General features: G+C 43.3%; 1 protein-coding gene and 1 long non-coding RNA gene across 2 annotated transcripts in view; one reads left to right on the forward strand and one right to left on the reverse strand.

The window, feature by feature from the left end:
* LOC105463234 (uncharacterized) overlaps nucleotides 1-12,874 on the forward strand; it is a 52,653-nt gene that overhangs the window by 19,637 nt on the left and 20,142 nt on the right. The gene's annotated exons all lie outside the window — the stretch shown is intronic.
* The window catches only part of LOC105463236 (zinc finger protein 248), a 113,410-nt gene that overhangs the window by 2,190 nt on the left and 98,346 nt on the right, over nucleotides 1-12,874 (reverse strand). The window lies entirely within an intron of this gene.

Genomic DNA, 12,874 nt, shown 5'->3' on the forward strand with positions numbered 1-12,874 from the left:
GAGTTTTACCATGTTAGCCAGGCTCGTCTCAAACTCCTGACCTCAGGGGATCCGCCCATGTCGTACTTCCAAAGTGCTGGGATTACAGGCTTGAGCCACCATGCCCGGCCATATAAATTTTTAAAATATATTAATTTAAAAATATTTTTATTTTAGATTCAGGAGGTCCATGTGCAGGTTTATTTCAAGGGTGTATTTTGTGATGCTGGGGTTTGGGTTTCTATTGATCCTGTCCTCATACACTGAGCACAGTACCTGATAGGAAGTCTTTCAAGCCTCGCTCCTCCATCCCTCCTCTCTTTTGGAGTCCCCAGTGTCTACTGTTGCCATATTTATGTCCTGTATACTCAATGTTTAGCTCCCACATATAAATGAGAACATGTGATATTTGGTTTTCCATTTCTGTGTTAATTCATTCCATAAACATTTACTGAGGACATGGAATGGGGGGGCCATGCCATGTGCTGAGCTCTGAAAATGCAGACATAAATTAGTTTCTGCCCTGCAGTAGTTTTCATTCCAGCAGGAGAGTGAGAGGGGGTGGCTGTGTAAAAAGTGATAATCACTAAGAAACTGTAACTGTTGCAGTATTAGTATATGTGTCAAGTACTGTGAAGGCCCAGAGAAGGTTGTGATTAATGCAGAGAAAAGAGCTGAAAGCCGAATTTCCTACAGAAAGCATATGTGCTTATGAACTTCCTGGTTGTAGCAATGGCTGATACTCACACAGGCATGGCAGTACCTACGCGCTGTTTCATAGAAAGCCACATCTACACTGTCCTGCATAAAAAGTCAGAAGTGGCCTTTTATTAGACAGCAGCAGAGCAAGCTTCTCAAGTACCCTGAATATATCCCTCATGTAATTCATATTTAACGTAGTACACAAGCTCTCAACCCATATGTGAATAAAGTGTCTGGTATATAAGCACAGATGAACATACACATTGCTTTTGAAAATATTTGCCATGAAGTCTACAATGCAATAATGCTCTGCTCTTCAAAAGATTCCAACTGAATAGCCCATGTGACAACCTTGATCCTTGCAAATAATTACGTGACATCCAAATGGATCCAGAAGGAGGCAAGAGTCCTGGTGTGGCACATTGCAAAGCATGACTGAAGACACACAGTGGCCAACCTCTCAGTGTCCCAAAGACTCTGTGTCTGTTTTTCAGGGGTTTTTTTCCCTTGAATTCCTCTCACCTAGGTAGATGCCATTTCTCAGGATGGCTATGAAAAAGCTTGCAAAGTAAAAAGATACACACGCTAAATATCTGCTAGATTCCTTCCTTTCTAAAAATTGTTCATTATTCTGTGTCCCAAGTTAGGTCCGATAATGACAATGTTTCTTTTTCATAATAATAATAGAGTATCTGGAAACCTCTGACCACAGTAAAAACCCTGAAAAGATACAACTGCAGGATTGATAAGAGGAGTCAGGCATGATTAGCAGAGCAGTCATTAAAGAAGATAAACAGAGGAAAGAACGCTGTCCTCATAGGGCAGGCCAGTCCAACTTACAGAACCTCCAGAAAGGCAGGGATTATCTGTCTTATTTTCTCTCTGATAATAAAAGGGTTTTTTTGTTGTTGTTGTTGTTCTTTTGGACATTAAGAAGACTATTTAGAATCCAAATGCAGCAAATTATAAAATAATATCCTCAGGAGATGCTGAGATAATATATTTACTGAGTTTTATTAAAAACAAATATATCACTAAGTGAGACTGTAGTCTTAAAAACACACAAAGGCCTAATCTCTATCAGGATGCAGGCATGTAAACTGTTCTAGAATAGTATTTATAATCATGCTTTCTTAGGTTGGGAGAACTGTTTTCAAAACTCCTGCTAGTTAATGACCTAACTTTCCCCCACAAGCTTTTTGGCTCTCAGCCTGAGACTATCTTAACGTTATACGCAGAGGCCTGAAAACCCTATGGCCATAGAGATTTGGCTGCAGAAAGCCAAAACCAAAGGAGGCATAGACTTGTTCCCTGGGACACAAACATGTTCCAAAGTCAAATTGATGTTGTGAGCAATATAACATGTATGATGGCAACCACAGTCAATATTTCAATAGTTGTGCATTGCTCACAGATGTAATTATTAACAGAAGGTGGTTCTAACACCCCCAAGAAAATGTTGGGAGTGAAGACAGACACATAAGTAGCAACCAGCTTATTGAAATGTTAGTCCACACAAATGCCTTAGAAAAAAATTTCCAAAAGTTTTTGTAGGAGGTTAAATTTTATTTACCCAAATTGTTCCAGTGCAGAAATCTTTAGAATCATTCAAGCTTCAGTAGCTTTTAAACTTCCTAACAATAGCTGCAAATTTTTATTGCACATGTATATATCCACATTGATTTTTTTCTGAGAAGAGGGTCAAATAGGTTTAATCACATTATTTATTGTCAGAAACCAGTGCTCTAAGGACCCACCGGGGTGTGTAGCTAACAATAGACAAGGGATTCTGGTGGGAATTTCAGACAGTGAGAGAAAAACAAACTTCTTAAGTAGATTGCAGCTCACCCCAGGCGAACCACAGCAAGGACGACAGGGACAGCAGTGGCAGCAGCAAGTGATGTTTCACCTGCTGGTTGTTGGAGTCCTGGGAAGGTGTTAGTGGTGTTTGCTAGAAGCACCTCACTGCCTTGGAAACCTTGCTGCTTGTTGGAGAGGCACTGAAGGTGGTCCATACACACAGGGCACTGCCACAGGAGCAAAGGCTCCATGGGAGAGGGTGAGCATGTTTTCCAGGTGGACCCTTTCTATAGCAATTCTATCACAGGGAAATCCAGTCATTCCTCCCTAGAACACATGTTGACCGACTCTTTACTGCTTTCAACTCTGGGGTCATGTTCTGTTAAAAGTATTATGAAAACAACAGAGAAAATATTAGAACTTCTTTGAGAGAAAAAAAGAATGCACAACCCAAGGATGAATGAAGAGAGTGAGAGTGGCTCACTGCAGAAGAAAAAAAAATTATGGAAGAAGTATTTCATAAATCCCCAATCGATCATAAATGTACATCTGTGTGACTACCATATGTTTCAGGGATGAAATAGAAGCTGGTTCTTTGAATCCTGTCTTGCACATGGGATTATGCAATTTACATACCGTTTTGATTCTAACATTTTGGCCACATCTTACTGTGGAATTGGATATAACACCCAGTTAAAGTAGTTTGTTTTCTGCTGTGATGCTAAGGGGGCCTGGGGATGTCATGGCAACCAAAGGGTAGTCTAGTCCAGAACAGATGCCCCTGAGCTATGATGGCGTTACATCCTGATAAACCCATTGCAGATTGAAAATATGGCAAATTGAAGGCTGGGCTTGGTCGCTCATGCCTGTAATCCCAGCACCTTGGGAGGCTGAGGCAGGCTGATCACCTGAGGTCAGGAGTTTGAGACCAGCCCGGCCAACATGGTGAAACCCTGTCTCTACTAAAATACAAAAATTAGCTGGGCATAAAGGCCTGTAATCCCAGCTACTCGGGAGGCTGAGGCAGGAGAATCACTTGAACCAGGAGGCGGGGATTGCAGAGAGTCAAGATTGCACCATTGTACTCCAACCTGGGCAACAGAGTGAGACTCTGTTTCAAAAAGAAAGACAAAGAAAAAGAAAATATGGTAAGTTGAAAATGCACTTAATACAGCTAATCTGTGGAACTTCATGGGTTAGCCTAACTTGCCTTAGACATGCTCAGAACACTTAAATTAGCATACAGTTGGGTACAGTCATGTAACACAGAGCCTATTTTATAATAACGTGTTAAACATCTCAAGTCATTTATTGATGTAGTTGTTAGTTGAACTAGCATAAATCAGGAACTGTCTGTATTGATTACATTTTGTTTCTCCTAACTTTCCGAAATCTTAAACATTATCATAAGAATCTGTTGTGGAGTAACCTTGCATTATTTTACACAAACACACTTAAAGAACATCTGTACTTTTAGCTTATAGCTGTAATAATGAACTTTACCATTTTTCTATGGCATAGAAAGGTATTTCCCCACCTCGCTTTTAAATCTAAAATTTCCTCCTTCACCAAATTTACACTCTGATCAATTCAGAGACTTCTTTCGAGTGTTTTTCCATCATTTATCTTTCCAATGGATGGGTCCTAACCCTGTCCCTGTCCCTAGGAAGTCCATACCTCCCCTTGGTCAGTTCACCCGGGCCGTGGCCCCTGCTGATGCGCTCTGCCTGCCCTGAGACAGATCCTGTAGGGGCACCTGGTCTTCTGCCAGAGTGGAAGCCTGTTTTGTGTTGTTATCACTTGCTGCCTCTTGAGTAAGGCCTGATGTCCATCACTTTGTTGACTTGTTTTGCCATTCAACTTCAGTTTGCTACTCTAAGTCAGCCTGTTAGAGAAAACACTGTCAAGGTCTGCAGTCAAGGATAAGCATAACTTCTGAAGCCTGTTTTTCTCCCTATCATGATTTTGCCCAAGCCTTGCTCTTTCCCTGAGTCCCTTGCCTTTGGGAGCAGCACCAGTATAGTGAAGTCTGTAACAAATGCATTGCCGTGGTTCATAAACCGACCTCAGGTACCCTCCAAGTGTGTCTGTGCATGCCCAGCATTTTCACCGTAAAGTAGATCCTTGCTGAATCAATTTCCATCTGTCATTGTTCTTATTGCCCCACTTAACAGGATTGAATTTCCAGGTTGAGACTGGGTTTCTGTATTCCAACAAACCTGCTCACATAATCCTGTGTGGCCAGGGAGGTCAGTAACACATATGGTCAAACCGTGTGCAAAGCCACTGCAATGTGCTCATCTGGTTACTGAATATAAGGCCAAATCTGAAAGCTTTCTGAAGGTCCTGAAGTTACTCTTTCTTTTCTTTTCTTTTCTATTTCTCTTAAGACAGGGCCTCACTCTGTCACCCAGGCTGGAGTGTAATGCCACAATCATTCTCACTGCAGCCTTCAATTGCCAACCTCAATTGATCCTCCTACTTCAGCTTCCTGAGTAGCTGGGACCACAGACACACACCACCATGTCCAGCTAATTTTTTATTTTATTTTATTATTTTATTTTATTTTATTTTATTTTATTTTGTAGAGATGAAGTCTTGCTATGTGGCTGAGGCAGGTCTCAAACTCCTGGCCTCAAGGAATCCTCCCATCTCAGCCTCCCAAAATGCTGGGATTACAGGTGTGAGCCACCGTGCCTGGCCTGAACTTACTCTTTTAGAAACAACATTGCTGCTCTACACTGCCCTGTTATGGGTCTTCTTTTCTCCTTGTGAGAGGGCCTGACTAGTGAGCCAAGCCTTGGTGCTTGGGCCCTGTTCCTGCAGGTATGCTGCTTGCTCTCTCAGGGCATCAGCCTCTGACAGGTGCCCTGGGTCCCATTGAGGTCTCATGACTCAGTATCATCTGAGGGCATGACTTTCCTAGTCGTGCCTCACCCTCAGCTCCCCCACATCCTCTGTGTATGGTGAGCATGTGATAACACCCTTTTGCGTGGTTCTGCTGGGGCTGAGCAACAGCTGGCAGGCTTGGCCCTGAGGACTCTGGGGCCAATGCAGAGGTGGGGACGGTCACCTCTCATCTTTCTGAAGCTACGGCCCCAATTCTGGTAAGCTGGCCAGAGCCAGAGCGGCAGCCTTGGACACCCATACACACGAAGCTGACACCAGCCTGTTCTCTCCGCGCCCCTCTTGTATTTAGGCCCCGCCCCTCTTGTATTTAGGGTGTTCCCACAGAGAGAGTGAATCATTCCTTTCAAAAGGAGCTGCCATTTAGTAAAGATAATGCAGCATAGTCTTTCTGTGACATTCAAGGTGGTTTTTTTTGTGGCAGTGTCCTCAATTTTTCAAGATTGGGAGCAGGAACAGTGAAGAACAAGGAATTCAGTGTGGATGGCTGTGTCCCCTCACCCCTGGTTACAGGCTGAACTGTGTCCCCCTGATTCATAAGTTAAAGCTCTAACACCAATGGGACTGTATTTGGAAACAGGATCTTTAAAAAGGTCATTAAGGGTAAATAGGTCCTAAAGAGTGGGGCCCCAGTTCTCACAGGACTGGAGTATTTAGAAGAGGAAGAGATTGCTCTGTCTCCTCTCTTCATCTCTGTCTCTCTCCATCTTTGTGTATCTCTTTCTGTCTCTCTGTCTTTCTCTGTTTCTCTCCCTGTCTCTATCTTCATCTCTGTCTAGCTGTCTTTGTCTATTTTTGTCCCTGTCTCTCTCTTTCTCTATCTGTCTCCATCTCTGTTTCTGTCTCTCTGTCTCTGTCTCCATCTTTGTCTCTGTCTCTCTCCATCTCTGTCTCTGTTTCCATCTCTCTCTCTCTCTGCCGTGTGAGCACACATTGAAGTTGTCACCTGCAAGCCAGGAAGAAACCATTACCAGAGGACACTTTGATTTGAACTTCCAACCTCTAGTGCTGTGAGAAAATAAATCTCTGTGGTTCAAGCCACCCAGCCTGTGGCATTTCATCATGGCAGCCTCCTATTTCTACAGCTCAAAATCAAGCAAATCACTGCAGCGTGTGAGGCGACCTCGGCGAGCTTATTAATTATTTAGTCTGTTTCCCAGGCAGCCGTCTTTATGGTCATCCTCCAGACCCCACGGCCCTTGGCCCCCAAGCCATGCCCACAAATACTTCTCAATTTTTACTCAGATTCTGCTCTGTGTAGATGACAGCAGCCATCCTGAGACATCCATCTATGGAAGGGCATGACTTTGTTCAGGTGCAATATTGACAGTAATACTGTTCCCTAGTAGGTGCACCATAGGCTGATCCCATACCAAGCCCTTTGTGTGACTATCAGGTATTTTCACAAGGGATTTCTTTGCACCACCTAGAGAAAAGCCTCATTCAACAGACCTTCCACATTTGTATGCGAAGTCCTACCTCTACTGGGCTTTCGCTGTTCTTCAAATCACATATACACCAGGATCATACGCTTGGGTGGCTAGAACGTCTCGTTTTATCTTCTCATAAATGGGACTGAGAAAGCACCGGAAACTAGAGGACCAGCCAGCGGCATGCTGTGTTCTCAATGAAGCTATTGAAAAACCTTAGTCATAGTTCTAGAAATAAATGTATTCATGAAACATTAAGAAAATATAGTTTTCCCCTTCTAGATTACCATCATTATAAACAGACATACCAATTGTCTTATGATATAAAAGTCAGAAGTAGAAGTACATAAAGTAGAAAAAATCCAATTGCTGTATTCTAGAAACTCTTATGCATATTTTTAAAAGATAATCAAACACAATCACCAGGAAAAACCTTTGATCTAAGATATGCCACTTTATTTTTGGTCTCCAAAGTATACTATTTTCCTCCGATTATGTTAAAGAAGATTACCTTTAAAAACATTACATGGAGATAATTTTGGGTCCTATTAACTTGTATTTCAAGCTTGCCTCAAGCACTAATGAGAAAAAAAATCCTGCTTTTCTCACTAAGAGGAATACACAACCCCAGCTTCAAAACTACACTCAGTGTTTGCATTTTATTAAAGCACACTTTGGACATCTGTGCCACTGACCTACAGGTATACTGATCTAAAGGCGTATTAGTATGGTGTATGAGATCAAGTTTGAGAATATTGCTTTATCAATCAAATGAAAGCATCTGTGACATTTAAATGCTTACCTGTGGCATGATGCCACCAATGACTACTGCCTCTTCATCCAAGTATTTGCAGAACTGCTTACACAAGCCCCCCAGATTGACTGCTGTTGTATATTTGAAGACATTCTTATTTATGGTCTTGTTATGCAGGTGTAACCATGGGTTCAAACCAGTGACATTGTTTGGGACAGGAGGTGACAGAGCTAAGAGCCGGAGTTGGGACAGATCTGTGCTCAGATCAACTGATTATTATTCGTGGGAATTTAAGCAATTATTTTCCAATTTTAAATCTGTTTCCTCATTTGTAAAAAGTTATCCCATGTAAGTATTGTGAGCATTAAACAAAAGAATGTATGTTAAACATTCAGCTCAGAGCAAGGCACATAGCAAATGCTTAATAAATAATAGCCATTATTATCATTTGAGATGTTTCTGAAGTCATGTGGAAAATATCTTACCAACTTAGAAACACAATTTAAATGCCTTAGCAGGCAATCAGCCCTGAGAAGGAAGATTGACTCCAGGGAATGATCTCTTGTCCGTCAGGATAAAGCATTCTCAGTCAGGTGTCCAGCGTACCTAGTCAGGTATGTAGTATACCTGGTCAGGTGTCTACCATACCAAGTTAGGTGTCTACTGTACCTGGTCAGGTGTCCAGCATACCCAGTCAGGTGTGCGGTATACCTGGTTAGGTGTCTAGCATACAGAGTTAGGTGTCTACCACACTTGGTCAGATGTCCAGCATACCTGGTCCAGTTCCTTTAGGAGACATTTCCATTTTTGAAGGAAATTTTCAGGCTGATCGATATAGTTTCCTTTTAGGAGTGGCATACGATCTATTAATTCAATAGCGGTTATTTTCCTTTAATCTGTTTTCTTGTTCCTCAACATTTTACATTTCTAATAGTTGCATTTACACATTTTTGCTCATTTAAAAACAGAAATGCTTAGCACATTTATTAATAGGCATATTGTCCACAGGAAAATTTATTCTCGCTAAATACTGCTTTCCAATTTGTAGATGGTATAGAGTCTCCTTAGGGTTTTGCTTGACACCTGAGTTTTCAGTTTTTTCACCAAGATATCTAATGATAATTATATCAATATCTTGAATTCTCCTATTAACTTACAGGGGCAGTAAACTCATTGGAACTATCCTTCATAATTTATTGAGCACCTACCAAATGCCAGACACTCCACCAAATCTAGGTACACTAAAATAAAAACTTAAAACTAAAAAACCTCAAATTCCTGTCTGAAAGAAATATTCAATTAATGTTAACTAAAATAAAATATTTGAATTATCTGTGTTTTCACATATTGCGTTACCCTGGGAAGGGCAAGTACTTCGGGGGTATTCTTCCCTTGCTACTTCTCTTCAATGGTATTTCCTTCTCCATCTTCTATTAAAAATGAACCAAGAGGCTGTTTGAAGCCAGAACTTTGGTCACATGCACAGGGAAACCAACTAGTAAGTAGTTCCCGGATGAGTTCTCAGAAGCACCCGGAGTCCCGGGCCATGGTCGCTGCTGGGGATCCAAGAACAGGGTTGACTTCTGTCGCAGGGAGACCCAGCTACCACAGATGTGCTGCCATTTAGAAGGGAACCAGCAGGGTTGCCACCCCACTAACTTCACGAAAGCTCATCTGAGCCTTGCAAAGGGGCAGGATCAGGACGGCAAACTCAGCCCACAGTCCTGCAGTGAACCATGAAAATGCTGGAGACCATGGGTGTGCAGGCTGGCTCTTCAATTTGACTTCTATTAAAAGAAAAACTTTAGAAAAATTAAACACTTTAACTGAGCAAAGAATGATTTGCAAATCAGGCAGCCCCTAGAACCTGAAGGGGTTCTGAGAGACTCTGGAGCTGCCCCATGGTCGGATAATATTTAGGGACAGAAAAAGAAAGTAAGGGACAGAAAACAGAAGTGAGGCACAGAAACAGCTGGACTGGTCACAACTCCACCTCTGCCTTCTTTGAACATGGATTGAGCAGTCAGCCACCTGTGATTGGCCGAAGCTCTTATTGGTACAACCACAATTGCAGGCGACAGCCTGTTACACATCCTTTTAGGTTACAGTTCACTGTGCATGGAGAAATCTTTTGGCCAACTTAAACTACATAAGGTGGCAGCTTTAGGCGGAACTTAATGCTTGACAGCAGAGAGCAACCACAGTGGTCCAGGAAGGCCACTAGAGGACACTGCTGAACACTCCACCAGCCAAGGCCTTTCCATCCGCACAGCTAAGAGCCTTCTGCTCAAGCTGAAGACCAAGGAAGCAGCTCCCAGTGAGCCCACTGCCTTGGCGTGACTTCCTGAACATGCAAAACTGACGGTGCATTGTCTTCCATAGGATATCTGGTCCCCGGGTGTGCAGGCCACCACTGCATGAACATTCATCAATCAGAGCAGACGCATGCTGTGGCAGAGCACAGGGGTCCCCAGATGGCCTGGGAGTTAATCTTTTAATTTCTGAGTTTGGGGGTGGTGGGGGTCCAGGGGGAGAAGTGTGCTTGTTTGGGCAAGTGGGGTTAGTATAGGGACCCTGGGGCAGCTGCTATTTACTAACCAGTAAGAAAGTCTTTTTTTTTTTTTTTTTTTTTTTTTTGTCCTGAGACAGAGTCTCGCTCTGTTGCCCAGGCTGGAGTGCAATAGCACGATCTTGGCTCACTGCAGCCTCCGCCTTCAGGGTTCAAGCGATTCTCATGCCTCAGTCTCTGTCCCCCCGCCCCCCCCACCCCGCCCCTGGTAACTGGGACTACAGGCGTGTGCCACCACACCCGGCTAATTTTTGTATTTTTAGTAGAGACAGGGTTTCACCACGTTGGCCAGGCTGGTCTCGAACTCCTGACCTCAAGTGATCTGCCCACCTCAGCTTCCCAAAGTCCTGGGATTACAGGCATGAACCGCTGTGCCTGGCCATGTCTTTCCACATTCTAGAAAGCAGGAAATGGGCTCCATTGGAATGGCTGATGTTGCCCTGTCTGTCCAACTCCAGGCGCTGGCCCACCATCTTTCCCAGTCTCCACTTCCCATGTAGCGACTTGAAGCAGCTTATAGTTTCCAGCACACGTCACACCATTCCACTCCTGCTTCTCTCTTTGGGTGTCCCGCCTTCTGTGCAGTTCATCCCCTTCCTCCTCATGTGACCTTGGGGCCTCTGCTGAGACATACCATTCTTCATGGGGTCTTTGCTCACTGGTCTGGGCTGGGCCATGCCGATGCTGCCTTCTTCACCCAAGTGGACATGCACACCTCTGTTGCTGTTCCCAGGGTGTGACACAGCAGCTGGTCGAGCTCCACCTTCCTCCTAGGTGGTCTCTATCCTCTGGGATTCCATATATATGCAGGGGTCTTATTCTCTAGACCCCAAATGAGGACATTTGTCTGAAATATTGACATTATTCCAAAACATGGAGGTCAGTCTAGAGTCAGGAGTTACTGTTGTGTAGCAGACCTCTAAATATCCTTTATGCTCCTCACGACTTTGAAGTCATAGTAGTTACTGGACCCAGCACTAAATATTTTTATTTTAACGCTCAGAGAAGCGCATAGACTATTCCTAAATAAGTTTTAAAAAATATTCTATATACTTTGTATATTTTTAAAATATTTGACAACTGGTTTTTAATAGTAATAGTTTATTAGATATTTTCCTTATTTTCATATTTATTTTATCTAATTTAGGTGTTTTATTTTGTTAGGTATTTTAATAGTTTAAAAATATTATTCTGAGAAAGGGTCTTTAGGTTTCAAGTGGCTATCAAAGAGACCCAAGGCATAAAAAAATTAAGAATGTTTTTAGAGGATTTGAGGAAAGATAAAAGATAACTGTGAAGGCTGTCATCAAAAGTGTAAGGTGAAGGCTCTAATTTGAGTAGAACCAGGGCTCTATGCCTGGTACACAGTGGTGCTCAAGCAAAGTTTATTGAATGATGAGTGACTGCGTGGATGCTAATTGGGTTCCTTTTGGGCTCCTAATGCCTGAGTGCTTTAGCTGCTCCTATAAAGTGCACTAGTGGGTCACTATCCCTAAGACCTTTGCTTCTAAGCACAGTCACCGTCTGCCTGCATCTCTTGTGTTTTGCTCATCTCCTGGGCAGAGATATCTCATGTCTCCTGCAAGTCTTTGTTGAGGACTTGTCTGAACAAAGCCTTTTTTTTTTCCAGGATGTTTGTGCAGCAAACAGCCTTAGAAGGTGGAGGTAGTGTGTGCCCAGGAGCAAAGGGCAGCCATGCCTCCTGCCAGTGTAAAAGATCCAGGTTATCTAAGCTCAGGGTCACTGCTTCTGTCCTGTAGCACAACCCACTGCACATTCACATCATCTGGTCTTTTCCATCACCATGTGGGGCTTGACAAACTGGCATCAGAAAATTCAGATACTCTGACTATGGCACCTTCTGTAATAACATTGTTGTTCTCTGACACAGGTGTCTCATGTCTTCTGCCAGCTTTTGTGAAACTGGCAGGCTCAGGAGTTACCTTGCAGAAGAGTAAAATCGCAGACCCTTTGCAGGTCTTGACAGCTCACAGGGGAAACCTGGATCTGAGTCCATGTTGGGTGCCCTTTCCTCCAGAACTGCAGTTGTCATTCTGGAAAGTCCAGAAGGCACCAGAACAGTTACACTGCTGTGCCCTCTAGTGCCCACTGCAGGTTATGTATCAAGGGGAGAACTTGTAGGAACTCAGCTCTCAAGCTGTCTAAGAAGAAAGCTAACTATGCAGTCTTGTTTTAGCTTTGTCCCATAACAGGGTGTGGCAGGTACTCCGTGTTACCTGCCATTAGCCATTATTTTCCCCTAAGCGTTGGGTGAAATTTATAGCTGCTCTCCTGAGAAGCTGTAATATAGCGGTCACTAGATGTGCGCTTTTTTTCTTCCTTTTTCCTTGGCAGGATCCATCCATGCTAGGTGCCAGGAATAATTCCAAGCACTGAGATGTACCCACAGACCCAGTTCCTGCTCTGTAGGGCTGAGTCTGGGTCTGTACTTAGCCAGAGACTCTGTGAAGGCCAAGATGAAAGAAAGATGATTTCTGTGGAGATCTCATCCAGTGCTGTGTCTCAGTACTGATAGAAATGAGTCAGTTTTGCATGCCACATGCTTCCGTCCTTATTTAGATGTGGGGCTGCGACCTCCACAGATAGGATTTGGGAGGAGAGGGTCTGGGCAAACCAAATACGAAGATGGCCCAGAGCAGCACAAGAAGAGCCCAAGTGCTGTCACCATGCAGATCTTTGTGGTATTCACGGCCTCATGTGTTTTGGGTAAAT

Source organism: Macaca nemestrina, chromosome 9 (assembly GCF_043159975.1).
Source record: "Macaca nemestrina isolate mMacNem1 chromosome 9, mMacNem.hap1, whole genome shotgun sequence".
In the NCBI taxonomy this organism is placed as follows: Eukaryota; Metazoa; Chordata; class Mammalia; order Primates; family Cercopithecidae; genus Macaca; species Macaca nemestrina.